This window comes from Protopterus annectens, chromosome 7.part0 (assembly GCF_019279795.1).
Source record: "Protopterus annectens isolate FY-2018-M chromosome 7.part0, PAN1.0, whole genome shotgun sequence".
In the NCBI taxonomy this organism is placed as follows: domain Eukaryota; kingdom Metazoa; phylum Chordata; order Ceratodontiformes; family Protopteridae; genus Protopterus; species Protopterus annectens.
The window spans coordinates 614,884,158-614,900,133 of NC_056739.1; positions in this window are offsets into that span (position 1 = coordinate 614,884,158).

Here is a 15,976-nt window from a genome sequence, read left to right on the forward strand (position 1 = left end):
AACCAATGAGGTGCTTAGTCCAAGGCATAGTCCAGGCAACCCCAGTCAGCCAATGATGACAAACAATTAACTCTCACTGAAATGCTATACTGGCTTTGGCTAACCTATGATGGCCTGGGACATGTGCTCAGACACACAGCCTCTACTAACAAATAACTAGGCCCAAAACATAAGTCTGAATATGGACAATGCTACACTACCAACACTACTTAGGTAGAAAATATTGCAGAAATGTATAAACAGATACAGGATCAAGGTGACTCTAGGGAATGCTTTTAAATGCAAACAAGTTATATGATAGACACTTTGCAGGAAATAAGAACAAACAAACCCAATCGGATGCTTGACAATTGTAGAAAATTCTTCTTAATACCTCACACACAGTGAGCAAATCAATATTGCTATAAATAACTCAGAAATAAGCAAAAAACAGGATACTTAATATAATATATCACAGAATAGTTAGCTCAGAGCACCTGCTCTGACTTCCTCTGATTAGCTCTGTGTGAAATGGCAGAAACAGTCACAAATTATCTTCTTAAGTAACAAAGCTTGAAACCTGAAATAAATTTAAAAAAAGCTAGAAAGAACCAATGAGGTGCTTACTCCAAGGGGTAGTCCAGGCAACCCCATGACCACAAACAATTCACTCTCACAGAAATGCTATACTGGCTTGGCTAAGCTATGATGGCCTGGGACATGTGCTCAGACACACACCCTATACTAACAAACAACTAGGCCCAAAGCACAAGCCTGAATATGGACAATGCTACACTGCCATCACTACTTAGGTAGAATAAACTGCAGAATAGTTTAAACAGATAAAGGATCAAGGAGACTCTAGAGAATGCTTTTAAATGCAAACAAGTTATATGGTACACTCCTAGCAGGAAATAAGAACAAACAAACCCAACCAGATGCTAAACAATTGTAGAAAATTCTACTTCCTCCGATTTGCTCAGTGTGAAACGGCAGAAACACTCACAAATTATCTTCTTAAGTAACAACGTTGAAACCTGAAACAACTTTAAAAAAAGCTTGAAAGAACCAATGAGGTGCTTACTCCAAGGCTTAGTCCATGCAACCCCAGTCAGCCAAAGACCACAAACAATTCACTCTCACTGAAATGCTATACTGGCTTTGGCTAAGCTATAATGGCCTGGGACATGTGCTCAGACACACAACCTATACTAACAAACAACTAAGCCCAAAACCCAAGCCTGAATATGGACAATGCTACACTGCCATCACTACTTAGGTAGAAAAAACTGCAGAAATGTTTAAACAGATAAAGGCTCAAGGAGACTCTAGAGAATGCTTTTAAATGCAAAGAAGTAATATGATACACTCCTAGCAGGAAATAGAACAAACAAACCCAACCAAATGCTTAACAATTATAGAAAATTCTACTTCCTTCGATTAGCTCAGTGTGAAATGGCAGAAACAGTCTCAAGTTAACTTCTTAAGTAACAAAGTTGAAACCTGAAACAACTTTAAAAAAAGCTTGAAAGAACCAATGAGGTGCTTACTTCAAGGCATAGTCCAGGCAACCCCAGTCAGCCAATGACCTCAAACAATTCACATTCACTGAAATACTATACTGGCTTTAGCTATGCTATGATGGCCTGGGACATGTGCTCATCCGTACAGCCTCTACTAAAAAACAACTAGGCCCAAAACAGAAGCCAGAATATGGACAATGCTATACTACCAACACTTCTTAGGCAGAAAAACCTGCAAAAATGTTTAAACAGATAAGGGATCAAGTAGACTCTAGAGAATGTTTTTAAATGCAAACAAGTTATATGATACACTCCTAGCAGGTAATCAGAACAAACAAACCCAACCAGATGCTTAACAATTGTAGAAAATTCTACTTAATATCTCACACACAATCAGTAAAATAAAAGTGCTATAAATAACTCAGAAATAAGCAAAAAAAAAAACACAAGATAGTTAATGTTGTATATCACAGATTAGTTAGCTAAGAGCCATTATTCCAACTTCCTTCGATTAGCTCAGTGTGAAATGGCAGAAACAGTCACAAGTTAACTTCTTATGTAACAAAGTTGAAACCTGAAACAACTTTAAAAAAAGCTTGAAAGAACCAATGAGGTACTTACACCAAGGTGTTGTCCAGGCAACCCCAGTAAGCCAATGACCACAAACAATTCACTCTCGCTGAAATGCTATACTGGCTTTGGCAAAGCTGTGATGGCCTGGGACATGTGCTCAGACACACAGCCTCTACTAATAAACAACTAGGCCCAAAACACAAGCCTGAATATGGACAATGCTACACTACCAATGCTACTTAGGTAGATAAAACTGCAGAAATTTTAAACAGATAAAGGATCAAGGAGACTCTAGAGAATGCTTTTAAATGCAAACACGTTATATGATACACTCTTAGCAGGAAATAAGAACAAACAAACTCAACCAGATGCTTAACAATTGTAGAAATTTCTACTTCCTCCGATTAGCTCAGTATGAAATGGCAGAAACAGTCAAAAGTTAACTTCTTAAGTAACAAAGTTGAAACCTGAAACAACTTTAAAAAAAGCTTAAAAGAACCAGTGAGGTGCTTACTCCAAGGCATAGTCTAGGCAACCCCAGTCAGCCAATGACAACAAACAATTACCTCTCACTGAAAAGATATACTGGCTTTGGCTAAGCTATAATGGCCTGGGACATGTGCTCAGACACACAACCTATACTAACAAACAACTAAGCCCAAAACACAAGCCTGAATATGGACAACGCTACACTGCCATCACTACTTAGGTAGAAAAAACTGCAGAAATGTTTAAACAGATAAAGGCTCAAGGAGACTCTAGAGAATGCTTTTAAATGCAAAGAAGTAATATGATACACTCCTAGCAGGAAATAAGAACAAACAAACCCAACCAGATGCTTAACAATTGTAGAAAATTCTACTTCCTTCGATTAGCTCAGTGTGAAATGGCAGAAACAGTCACAAGTTAACTTCTTAAGTAACAAAGTTGAAACCTGAAACAACTTTAAAAAACGCTTGAAAGAACCAATGAGGTGCTTACTTCAAGGCATAGTCCAGGCAACCCCAGTCAGCCAATGACCACAAACCATTCACGTTCACTGAAATGCTATACTGGCTCTAGCTATGCTATGATGGCCTGGGACATATGCTCATCCGCACAGCCTCTACTAATAAACAACAAGGCCCAAAACACAAGCCTGAATATGGTTAATTCTGAACTAGCAACAATTCTTAGGTAGAAAAACCTGCAGAAATGTTTAAACAGATAAAGGATCAAGGAGACTCTAGAGAATGCTTTTAAATGCAAACAAGTTATATGATACACTCCTAGCAGGAAATCAGAATAAACAAACCCAACCAGATGCTTAACAATCATAGCAAATTCTACTAAATACCTCACACACAGTGAGTAAAATAATAGTGCTATAAATAACTCAGAAATAAGCAAAAAACAGGATACTTAATGTTATATATCCCAGAAGAGTTAGCTCAGAGCCCTTCCACCAACTTCCTCCGATTACCTCAGTGTGAATTGGAAGAAACAATCACAAGTTAACTTCTTAAGTAACAAAGTTGAAACCTGAAACAACTTTAAAAAAGCTTGAAAGAACCAATGAGGTGCTTACTCCAAGGTGTAGTCCAGGCAACCCAAGTCTGCCAATGACTACAAACTATTCACTCTCACTGAAATGCTATACTTGCTTTGGCTAAGCTATAATGGCCTGGGACATGTGCTCAGACACACAGCCTCTACTAGCAAACAACTAGGCCCAAAACACAAGTCTGAATATGGACAATGCTACACTACTAACACTACTTAGGTAGAAAAAAACTACAGAAATTTTTAAAAAGATAAAGGATCAAGGAAACTCTAGAGAATGCTTTTAAATGCAAACAAGTTATATGATACACTCCTAGCAGGAAATCAGAATAAACAAACCCAACCAGATGCTTAACAAATGTAGCAAATTCTACTTAATACCTCACACACAGTGAGTAAAATAATATTGCTATAAATAACTCAGAAATAAGCAAAAAACAGGATACTTAATGTTATATATCACAGATTATTTAGTCCAGAGCCCTTCCTCCGACTTCCTCCGATTAGCTCAGTGTGAAATGACAGAAACAGTCACAAATTAACTTCTTAAGTAACAAAGTTGAAACCTGAAACAACTTTAAAAAAAGCTTGAAAGAACCAATGAGGTGCTTACTCAAAGGTATAGTCCAGGCATCCCCAATTAGCCAATGACCATAAACTATTCACTCTCACTGAAATGCTATACTGGCTTTGGCTAAGCTATGATGGCCTGGGACATGTGCTAAGACACACAGCCTCTACTAACAAACAACTAGGCCCAAAACACAAGCCTGAATATGGGTAATGCTACACTACCAACACTACTTAGGTAGAAAAAACTGCAGAAATGTTTAAACAGATAAAGGATGAAGGCGATTCTAGAGAATGCTTTTAAATGCAAACAAGTTATATGATACACTCCTAGCAGGAAATTAGAACAAACAAACCCAACCAGATGCTTAACAATTGAAGAAAATTCTACTTAATACCTCGCACACAGTGAGTAAAATAAAAGTGCTATAAATAACTCAGAAATAAACAAACAACAGGATACTTAATGTTATATATCACAGAGTAGTTAGCTCAGAGCCCTTCCTCTGACTTCCTCCGATTAACTCAGTGTGAAATGGCTATCATTGAATGTGATCTGTTAAAATGCTCTTGGATTAAAGCTTTTTCTGCAATTTACATGGCTTTTTATACAGAAAGTATACATTTATATATATATATATATATATATATATATATATATATATATATATATTACTTACTACCGCTATGTACAACTTTGATCTGCTGAAGCCCTTAAAAGAGTAAAAGGTCTCATCTCTGTTTTAATTTTACAAACTGAACAAGCAATACCATCTGGAATCCAGTTTTCTTATTTTGAATCAGAATGCAAAGTGATCTTTGATACAGATCATACATAAGAAATAAGTATGTTGTAATATTTTAACAATTTGCATGCTGTTATCAAGATTAATCAAGTTTTGAACCTTATGCTTAATATTTCCTATAGAAGGGGCAGAAACCTTAGAGATTTACTATTTCATATCTATTTTACACTACCGTCTTTCGATATAGGTAACCATTCTAGTGTATTTGGAACATACATTTGTAGGCATTATAATATTTGTGGGTATATAGTTAGGACATTTCGTTACATTAATATTTTATTTTTACACCTGTAGAGAGATATAATTGTGAAACTGAGGGAGTCATCTATGCATTCAAATGTCCTTGTGATTTAGTTTATATAGGGGAGATGAAAAGAATATTTAAGATTAGGCTTCAAGAACGTGTTAGAAGTATTAAACATAATAATGTAGATAGTCCAGTAGCAAGTCATTTTACATATTTCCATCATTCGGATCCTACAGTATTGAAAACCACTATTTTTGAGAATATATGTGTTGTTTTTTGTCCTGATCATGCTTTTAAATGAAAACTTCTTTACAAGGAAGCTGTTTTCATTCTAAAATTCATACTTTGCACCTTTTAGGTCTTAATCATGAGTCCAATGTCCACAACCTATGGAAAAAGTCTGTCATCACCCCTTTACATAAACGGGGCAATTTCATTGAACTATCCAATTATCAACCAATCTCCATCCTCTCTCATCTTTCCAAACTCCTGGAAAAATGCATACATAAGCAACTGCTGAACCACCTCATCCAAAACAAACTAGTTACCCCTACCCAACATGGTTTTTGCCCCTCACACAGCACCACCACTGCCCTGTTCTCCTTCATTGACACTATGTCCAGATCCATTCACTCTGGTAATATCACTTCTGTGTTACTACAAGACCTATCAAAGGCATTTGACACAATGTCCCACAACAAATTTCTCCATCAGCTATCCATTATAAGCTGCACCCCACCATCACCCCAATGGTTTGCAAGCTACCTATCCTACCGCTAACAGTGCATCAAATGGCAAAATAAATTATCCCAATATCAAACCAACATAAACGGGGTCCCAAAAGGGTCCATACTTAGACCTTTATTCTTCAATGTTTTCACCAACAACCTTCATACCTCAACACACCTTATCTCCATTATCCAATACACAGATAATACTACCATAATTTCCTCCTCCAGTAACATACAACTCCAGTAACTCACCCAATCCACCTTCACCACAATAGAGACATGGCTGAGAGAAGCCCAGCTACTATCAAATCCTAAAAAAACAAAACTCCTGCTTTTCTCAACAAAACCAATCTCATCTGACTTTAAAATATTCTCTCAGGATAACACAGAAGTTGAAACGGTTCCCACAGCTAAGCTTCTAGGTGTAGCCATAGATAACAAACTAACTTTTGAACACCACATCTGCAATAGCATTAATAAAACACACATCAAACTAGGAACACTCTACAGACAAAAACTTTCTTGGATAGCTCCACCAGAAAAACCCTCGTCAACACCTGTTTGCTTCCCTAACTCTTATATACAGCCCCTTATACACCAATTTACAACCTTCTCTTAAAACAAGCTCCAATCCTGCTACCATAACATTACCAAATTTGCCAGAGGTCACCCCTACCGTTCCCAGAATTGCTTAGCTCTGAAAGAACTAAATTGGCTCGAACTCACACAACACCTAAGCCTAGTACTGCACTAGTTCTATTACTAGTCTTCTGTTCATGAAATGATATATACACCTGATAGCTGCTCAGCCCTCAAATCTGTCCTAAAACCTAATACCTACAAGAGCCCTCCACTCTGAAAATAAACAACTCCTATCAGTCTACATTCCAAGCAAAAGAGGTGGACAGTGCCTATACTCACATGCCATGGCCAAGCTCTGGAACTCTCTGCCAACAAACATTACTACTATTGAGAGCTTTAACAGCTTAAAACACACCCAAAAAAAACATTTCTATGTCATCGGACCTGCCCCTGCTCTTTCCCTATCAGGTGAACTCCATTCACTCTCTAGGGGCTTTCCTTTCTATCCCTAAAACAGGAATTTCATCTACTAACAACTAGCATATTGGACTAAGAGACTTCACATATTTCTACACCCTTAACTTTCCCAACCTTCCAAGCATCTACTTGTTCTACATCTACAGAACAGCATCTACAGAACTAATCTTCTGATCCTCATTCTTTACCGTATTCCTACCTGATGTATATATATATATATATATATATATATATATATATATATATATATATATATATATGTATATATATATATATATATATATATATATATATATATATATATAACTGTTAAAAGGCGAACAAACTGCCAAAAGTAACCAAGAAATAATCCAAATAGCAGCAACCACGATAGAAGGCACCAGGCAGTAGTTGTAAAGCAGACTTGTCAAGTTTAATTCAAACTCACAGTAAAAACATCGGACACTCAATAAAGCATAAACGCTTTCTACATACACAAAATTGCGTTTTCGTCTTCAGAATGACTTCATCAGATAACCAGCATACCCTAAAGCCCTCAATTTATATTTAAATGCATTTTTCCCCCAATGAAATTTCACTTTTAATTAAGTAATAAAATGTTCTTTATATTTAAAAATATGTGTATTTCCATATATAAATTTTATTTTTATTTATTTTACATTTGTTGACCGGGCTAGTCTAGCTGGACATATATCCGTTTACAGTAGAGGCCCGGGGAGAAAAGCTCCAGTATAGATAAAATTACAGTGATTTATAACAATTTAAGAATTTTCTTAATAGATTTATACAAGGTAGAAGAGAGGATATCTATAACATTTAAAAAATATTAAGTCAAGTTATACAACAAAAAATAAGAACTACATACTAAAGTTAATAAGAAATATAGGCATCCCTTAGGATTCAACTCTCAACTGACATTTCATTTAAATATAATTGAATTAATCAATACAATAAATGAATATGATATTATAAAGTTTTAAAATCATTCATTGATTAAAACATACTTTAAAATATGCACATTAAAACAATTAAAATAATTCTCAGAGAAATGTTATGTCTCATGTCATAGAGAACAGTGCCCTCTCCTGACCAAACATGTTTATTGCATTTAAAGTTTTGCAGCTCTCATTTTTAATAGAGGTACTATGGAAATAAAATCATTCAGACCTGGTGTTTTGTCAGCTTCTAAAGTGATCTGCCACCATAGTTCCCTAAATTCAATTCTTTCTTCCCATAGTCCTCCTCTATTATCATTTTTTATCTGTTCTACCACCATAAATTTGTACTTATATTCTGGGCAAACTCTAGTGTGTTTAAATAATGCATTACTTTCTTTCCCTATGGAAATGTCATAAACATGTTCGTAGATCCTTCTTTTTAATTTCCTTTCAGTCTTTCCTATATAGAACGCACCACATTTTTCGCAAGTGGCCATATATATTAAACCTTTCGAGTCACAATTATAAAAATCCGCACTGTTTACATACCTGCCTCTACTTCCTAAAAATATTTTATCATTAATAATAATATATGGACACTGGGTGCAGTGCCCACATTTGTATGTACCTATTCTATTTCTCTTTATTTCTGTTTTATTATTATTACCACTATTTTCTATTATGCATCTTATATTTGGTGAATTTTTGAAAATAACTTTTTGTGGTATATTAGTTACATTTTCTATATCTGTTAAAGCTATAAATTTCCCCCATTCTTTTAAAAATATTTTTTTAACTATATAGTTCAGACTATTATATTCAAGCATCAATGTTTGCTGATATTCATCTCCTTCTTTTTTGTTGTTAATACTCTCTATCACTTTATTACCCTTTCTTTTTTTGTATAAAGGACAAAATTTGTCACTTCTCCCTTTTTCTACCTCTTTTCTTATTGGTGTAATAAATGTTAGTGGGTAACTTCTCTCTATGAACATTTTTTTCTAGGAGGTCACATTCTTTTTTAAAATCCATATCAGTACTTGTCATCTTACTTCCTCGAACAAACTGTCCCTTCACTATGTTTCTTTTGCAGTGAAAGGGGTGAGCACTCTCAAAATGTAAATAAGAATTACAAAAAGTATCCTTTCTAAATATTCTAGTTCTTAATTCATTTTCTTCTTTATAAATTTCTAAGTCCAAATAATATACATTAGTTTCAGAGATGTTGTATGTAAATTTTAGAAAGTTAGTAGTGTTTTCTATGTATTTTAAAAATTCAATGAATTTTTCTTTTCCAGCTGTCCATAAAATTAGAATGTCATCCAGAAACCTTCTATAAATTCTCCAACAATTTTTATAAACTGAATTAAAAATATATTTTTCTTCCCAATAGGCAAGTATTAAGTTAGCATATGTAGGAGCGCAAGCCGCTCCCATAGCTACCCCTTCTTTTTGCTGATAAAATTCCCCATTAAAATAAATAAAATTATTCTTCAAAACCAATTCCATTAGCCAAGTGCTTATTAATTTCTCATTTTGTGTTAGTAATGCATCCTCATAAACAATTTCCTCAAACATTTTTGTCCCTTCTTTGTACGGAATACAGGAAAATAAATCAATAATATCTATTGTTACAAACAATATTTGATCATTATCAGGACTGTCAGGTAATTCCATTAGTAAGTCCCATGAATCCTTTAAAATACATTTCCTTTTCATCCAAATACTTTTTAATTTTTTGTCTATGAATTTGGCTAATGGATATGTTTTTGAACCTTCTGCCGATACTATCAGTCTAAAGGGTGGGTCCTCCTGATTTTTATGAATTTTTGGTATTCCAAATATCGTGGGTGTTCTAGGTTTGTCCACTTTCAAATATTTGAAGGTATTGTAATCTATAATTTCTTCTTCCAACATATCCTGTAAAATCACATCTATTTTATTATAGGCTATGTTCATTTCATTTAAGGATACTATTGAGTATCTATCCTTATTCCACAAAATAGTATTCATTTTACCTTCATATAAGATAGTGTCCATAATAACTACCCCTCCACCCTTGTCAGGTTTCATAACCCTTAATTTACTATTGTTTTTTATTTTGTACAGTAACTCACTTTCTTCTTTGCTTAAATTTGGGTTGTACCATATTTTGTTTTCCTGTTTTCTGACTTCAGTTTCTATAATTTTCTCTAGATTTTTTAATTGTGGATGTAGCGGAGGGTTATAGATACTTTTACGTTTCAATTCAGTCTTAAATTGTGTTTATTATTATCATGAAATAATATATGTAAATTCACTTTCCTTAAAAAACTTTTTATGTCTAATATGCTACCTGTTATATCACCTTTCCTTTTGGGAATATATTTAAGGCCCCTAGAAAATAGACAGAAATGCTCTTTCTCTAATACTAATTCACTGAAATTGTAAATTGTAAAATTGTTGCACACATATTTGTTCCTGTCCTTTACTATTTCATTAACAGTCTGTGTATTGGGGTGGGGATTCAATAAAATTTCCCCCTCCCTCTTCTCCCCCACCTCCCTGGAAAATTTTGCTGTTGAGGGCCCTGTTTACTTTTCAATCTTTCAGATCTCCTTAAAGGTGGGAATTCAACATCATAATCTTATCCATCCTCTCCATAAAAACATGCATCACCATCATTTACATTATTTTGTCTATCATGGTATTTATATCCCTCACCATAATTGTTATATCTTTTATTAGGTGTAGGGTAACATGTGTGGTTCTCATATTCATTCATATCCCTCTCCAACTTTCTAATTTTCCTATTTATTAAATCTTCACACCTTATATCAATATCTTTCCTAATATTATAGTATTTTTCTTTTTCTTCTCTAATTGAAAAAAATAAATCTTCTTTGATATGCTGGTCCAATACATCAATATCCTTCTGCAAAGCTTCTTGATTTCTTATGTTATCTTTTATAATTAATTTTAACACATCAATACCACATTTGTTGAACACATCCAATAACTCTTTGTGAAAATCAGTACCAATAACTACATTATTCGGGAATTTGAACACTCGTAATCCCTTAGGAACAATGTCCCTGGTAATACATTCCTTTAAATACTCATTCTCAATGCTCAATACATTAAATTTATACATTAATTTAGACAATTTATCAACTTTATTTTTGTAAGAATCATTTAAACTTTCTTTTTTCTTGTTATGACAGTCCCATTTAAACACATAATTGCCCTTTAGCCAGTCGGAGGTCTCTGTGTGCATACTAGTTGTCACAGTACCTGTATTACAGCAACGCTCCTGACGAAAAACACTGTTGCTTCCATTTAAGCCATTTCTTGCTTATACATTGTGAAAAATCGTCGGAGTGTTGCCAGCGTTGAAAGTACCTTCTATTTCCTCATTATTGATTCCACCAAGGTCGCCGGCTTCAGCGTTGATGCCAATAAGCTCCCCTTGCTTCAGTTTATTTCTTCCAGTTTTAGCATGAAACCCCTTCATCAGATAACCAGCATACCCTAAAGCCCTCAATTTATATTTAAATGCATTTTTTTCCCCCAATGAAATTTCACTTTTAATTAAGTAATAAAATGTTCTTTATATTTAAAAATATGTGTATTTCCATATATAAAAATAACATTTCATTTAAATATAATTGAATTAATCAATACGATAAATAAATATGATATTATAAAGTTTTAAAATCATTCATTGATTAAAACATACTTTAAAATATGCACATTAAAACAATTAAAATAATTCTCAGAGAAATGTTATGTCTCATGTCATAGAGAACAGTGCCCTCTCCTGACCAAACGTTTATTGCATTTAAAGTTTTGCAGCTCTCATTTTTAATAGAGGTACTATGGAAATAAAATCATTCAGACCTGGTGTTTTGTCAGCTTCTAAAGTGATCTGCCACCATAGTTCCCTAAATTCAATTCTTTCTTCCCATAGTCCTCCTCTATTATCATTTTTTATCTGTTCTACCACCATAAATTTGTACTTATATTCTGGGCAAACTCTAGTGTGTTTAAATAATGCATTACTTTCTTTCCCTATGGAAATGTCATAAACATGTTCGTAGATCCTTCTTTTTAATTTCCTTTCAGTCTTTCCTATATAGAACGCACCACATTTTTCGCAAGTGGCCATATATATTAAACCTTTCGATTCACAATTATAAAAATCTGCACTCTTTACATACCTGCCTCTACTTCCTAAAAATATTTTATCATTATTAATAATATATGGACACTGGGTGCAGTGCCCACATTTGTATGTACCTATTCTATTTCTCTTTATTTCTGTTTTATTATTATTATCACTATTTTCTATTATGCATCTTATATTTGGTGAATTTTTGAAAATAACTTTTTGTGGTATATTAGTTACATTTTCTATATCTGTTAAAGCTATAAATTTCCCCCATTCTTTTAAAAATATTTTTTTAACTATATAGTTCAGACTATTATATTCAAGCATCAATGTTTGCTGATATTCATCTCCTTCTTTTTTGTTGTTAATACTCTCTATCACTTTATTACCCTTTCTTTTTTTGCATAAAGGACAAAATTTGTCACTTCTCCCTTTTTCTACCTCTTTTCTTATTGGTGTAATAAATGTTAGTGGGTAACTTCTCTCTATGAACATTTTTTCTAGGAGGTCACATTCTTTTTTAAAATCCATATCAGTACTTGTCATCCTACTTCCTCGAACAAACTGTCCCTTCACTATGTTTCTTTTGCAGTGAAAGGGGTGAGCACTCTCAAAATGTAAATAAGAATTACAAAAAGTATCCTTTCTAAATATTCTAGTTCTTAATTCATTTTCTTCTTTATAAATTTCTAAGTCCAAATAATATACATTAGTTTCAGAGATGTTGTATGTAAATTTTAGAAAGTTAGTAGTGTTTTCTATGTATTTTAAAAATTCAGTGAATTTTTCTTTTCCAGCTGTCCATAAAATTAGAATGTCATCCAGAAACCTTCTATAAACTCTCCAACAATTTTTATAAACTGAATTAAAAATATATTTTTCTTCCCAATAGGCAAGTATTAAGTTAGCATATGTAGGAGCGCAAGCCGCTCCCATAGCTACCCCTTCTTTTTGCTGATAAAATTCCCCATTAAAATAAATAAAATTATTCTTCAAAACCAATTCCATTAGCCAAGTGCTTATTAATTTCTCATTTTGTGTTAGTAATGCATCCTCATAAACAATTTCCTCAAACATTTTTGTCCCTTCTTTGTACGGAATACAGGAAAATAAATCAATAATATCTATTGTTACAAACAATATTTGATCATTATCAGGACTGTCAGGTAATTCCATTAGTAAGTCCCATGAATCCTTTAAAATACATTTCCTTTTCATCCAAATACTTTTTAATTTTTTGTCTATGAATTTGGCTAATGGATATGTTTTTGAACCTTCTGTCGATACTATCGGTCTAAAGGGTGGGTCCTCCTGATTTTTATGAATTTTTGGTATTCCAAATATCGTGGGTGTTCTAGGTTTGTCCACTTTCAAATATTTGAAGGTATTGTAATCTATAATTTCTTCTTCCAACATATCCTGTAAAATCACATCTATTTTATTATAGGCTATGTTCATTTCATTTAAGGATACTATTGAGTATCTATCCTTATTCCACAAAATAGTATTCATTTTACCTTCATATAAGATAGTGTCCATAATAACTACCCCTCCACCCTTGTCAGGTTTCATAACCCTTAATTTACTATTGTTTTTTATTTTGTACAGTAACTCACTTTCTTCTTTGCTTAAATTTGGGTTGTACCATATTTTGTTTTCCTGTTTTCTGACTTCAGTTTCTATAATTTTCTCTAGATTTTTTAATTGTGGATGTAGTGGAGGGTTATAGATACTTTTACGTTTCAATTCAGTCTTAAATTGTGCTTTATTATTATCATGAAATAATATATGTAAATTCACTTTCCTTAAAAAACTTTTTATGTCTAATATACTACCTGTTATATCACCTTTCCTTTTGGGAATATATTTAAGGCCCCTAGAAAATAGACAGAAATGCTCTTTCTCTAATACTAATTCACTGAAATTGTAAATTGTAAAATTGTTGTACACATATTTGTTCCTGTCCTTTACTATTTCATTATCAGTCTGTGTATTAGGGTGGGGATTCAATAAAATTTCCCCCTCCCTCTTCTCCCCCCCCCTCCCTGGAAAATTTTGCTGTTGAGGGCCCTGTTTACTTTTCAATCTTTCAGATCTCCTTAAAGGTGGGAATTCAACATCATAATCTTGTCCATCCTCTCCATAAAAACATGCATCACCATCATTTACATTATTTTGTCTATCATGGTATTTATATCCCTCACCATAATTGTTATATCTTTTATTAGGTGTAGGGTAACATGTGTGGTTCTCATATTCTCTAGGGGCTTTCCTTTCTATCCCTAAAACAGGAATTTCATCTACTAACAACTAGCATATTGGACTAAGAGACCTCACATATTTCTACACCCTTAACTTTCCCATTCTTCCAAGCATCTACTTGTTCTACATCTACAGAACAGCATCTACAGAACTAATCTTCTGATCCTCATTCTTTACCGTACTCCTACCTGATGTGTATATATATATATATATATATATATATATATATATATATATATATATGTATATATATATATATGTATATATATAAATATATATATATATATATATATATGTATAAAATGTGCAATCTAGCACTTTACTTTAATTTAGTACATGTTTTATTATTTTACCTACCTCTTTGTACTTATCTTGTATTTATTATTGCATCTACCTCTCTGTACTTATTTAGTATTCAGTTATTATTAAGGTGTGCTTTAATACCTAACTTTCATGTATCATTTGGAGATTTTTTCCCCAGGCCTGTGCTGAAAATGGGTTTCTGACCCAGTCTGACTTTCCCAGTAAACAAATGTTAAATAAATAAATAAATAAATAAATAAATAAATATGTATGCATATATGGATCTACTTCAGATAATCGAACTTGCAATACTTTGAATTTCATATGGCCGAGACCATATGACCCAAGTTTCAAAACTTCGAACGCCTAAAAGAAAAACAAAAACAAAACAAAAAAATTTTCCTGGATGTTTTTGCAGGGAGGCTATCCCTCTGCACCCCCCATGTGGGGGACTGCACCACCTCCACACCCCCTACTATTTACATATGCCAATTCCGAGATCGCACTACAATGAGGAAAAGGGAAAATTTCCTGTTCCACTCTGTATGGAGATCTCCATTCAGAAGGTTCGAAGTTTTAAAACTTCGATCATATGGTCTCGGCCATATGAAATTTGAAGTTTTAAAACTTCGATCATCTGAAGGGAACCAACTTGAGCAATATAATGGGAACTGATTCCTTTAAGACTAGGTTCCAAGGTTTTAGTTGTATTAAGTGTGCTGTTAAGGTGTGTCATCTCAAGACCTGGGTAAATCTACTGTGGCATATGTCATGTGGGAGAATCCAGATGGTATTGGAATACTGAAGCTAAAGTGGTTGACTCCAAGACAGGAATCCAGAATGATATACATTTTTGTCAATGGAAGTCCTAGGAATTCAAATCTGGAAGTTGTCTCACTAGAGGGATTCTTGTAAAGGATGTTTATTTAACCAGAAGAAACCCAGGTTGTAAAAGATATCGAGTAGAAAAAGACTAATGTTGTTACCCATAAACAACCCTTGAACTTTCTATAGCTTTTGCTTGTGCAGTCTGGAGAGAAAATTTCTTCTGAAAGAGACTGTGTGTTTTAAGGCAGTTCATTGGGGGAGAGCACTTATACTGACTGTCACGCTTATTAATGCAGTTAAATATTAAGCACAAAAAGAGGTAAATAGCCATAAAGGTGAACTACTGTATGATAAAAAACAGCTTTGAAAAAAACAACAAAATACTTTATTCCAAAATTAATTTAGTAAGCGCTTTCATCTAGTTTCACAAGACTTCTTCAAACTGAATTTAACCACAAACTTTCA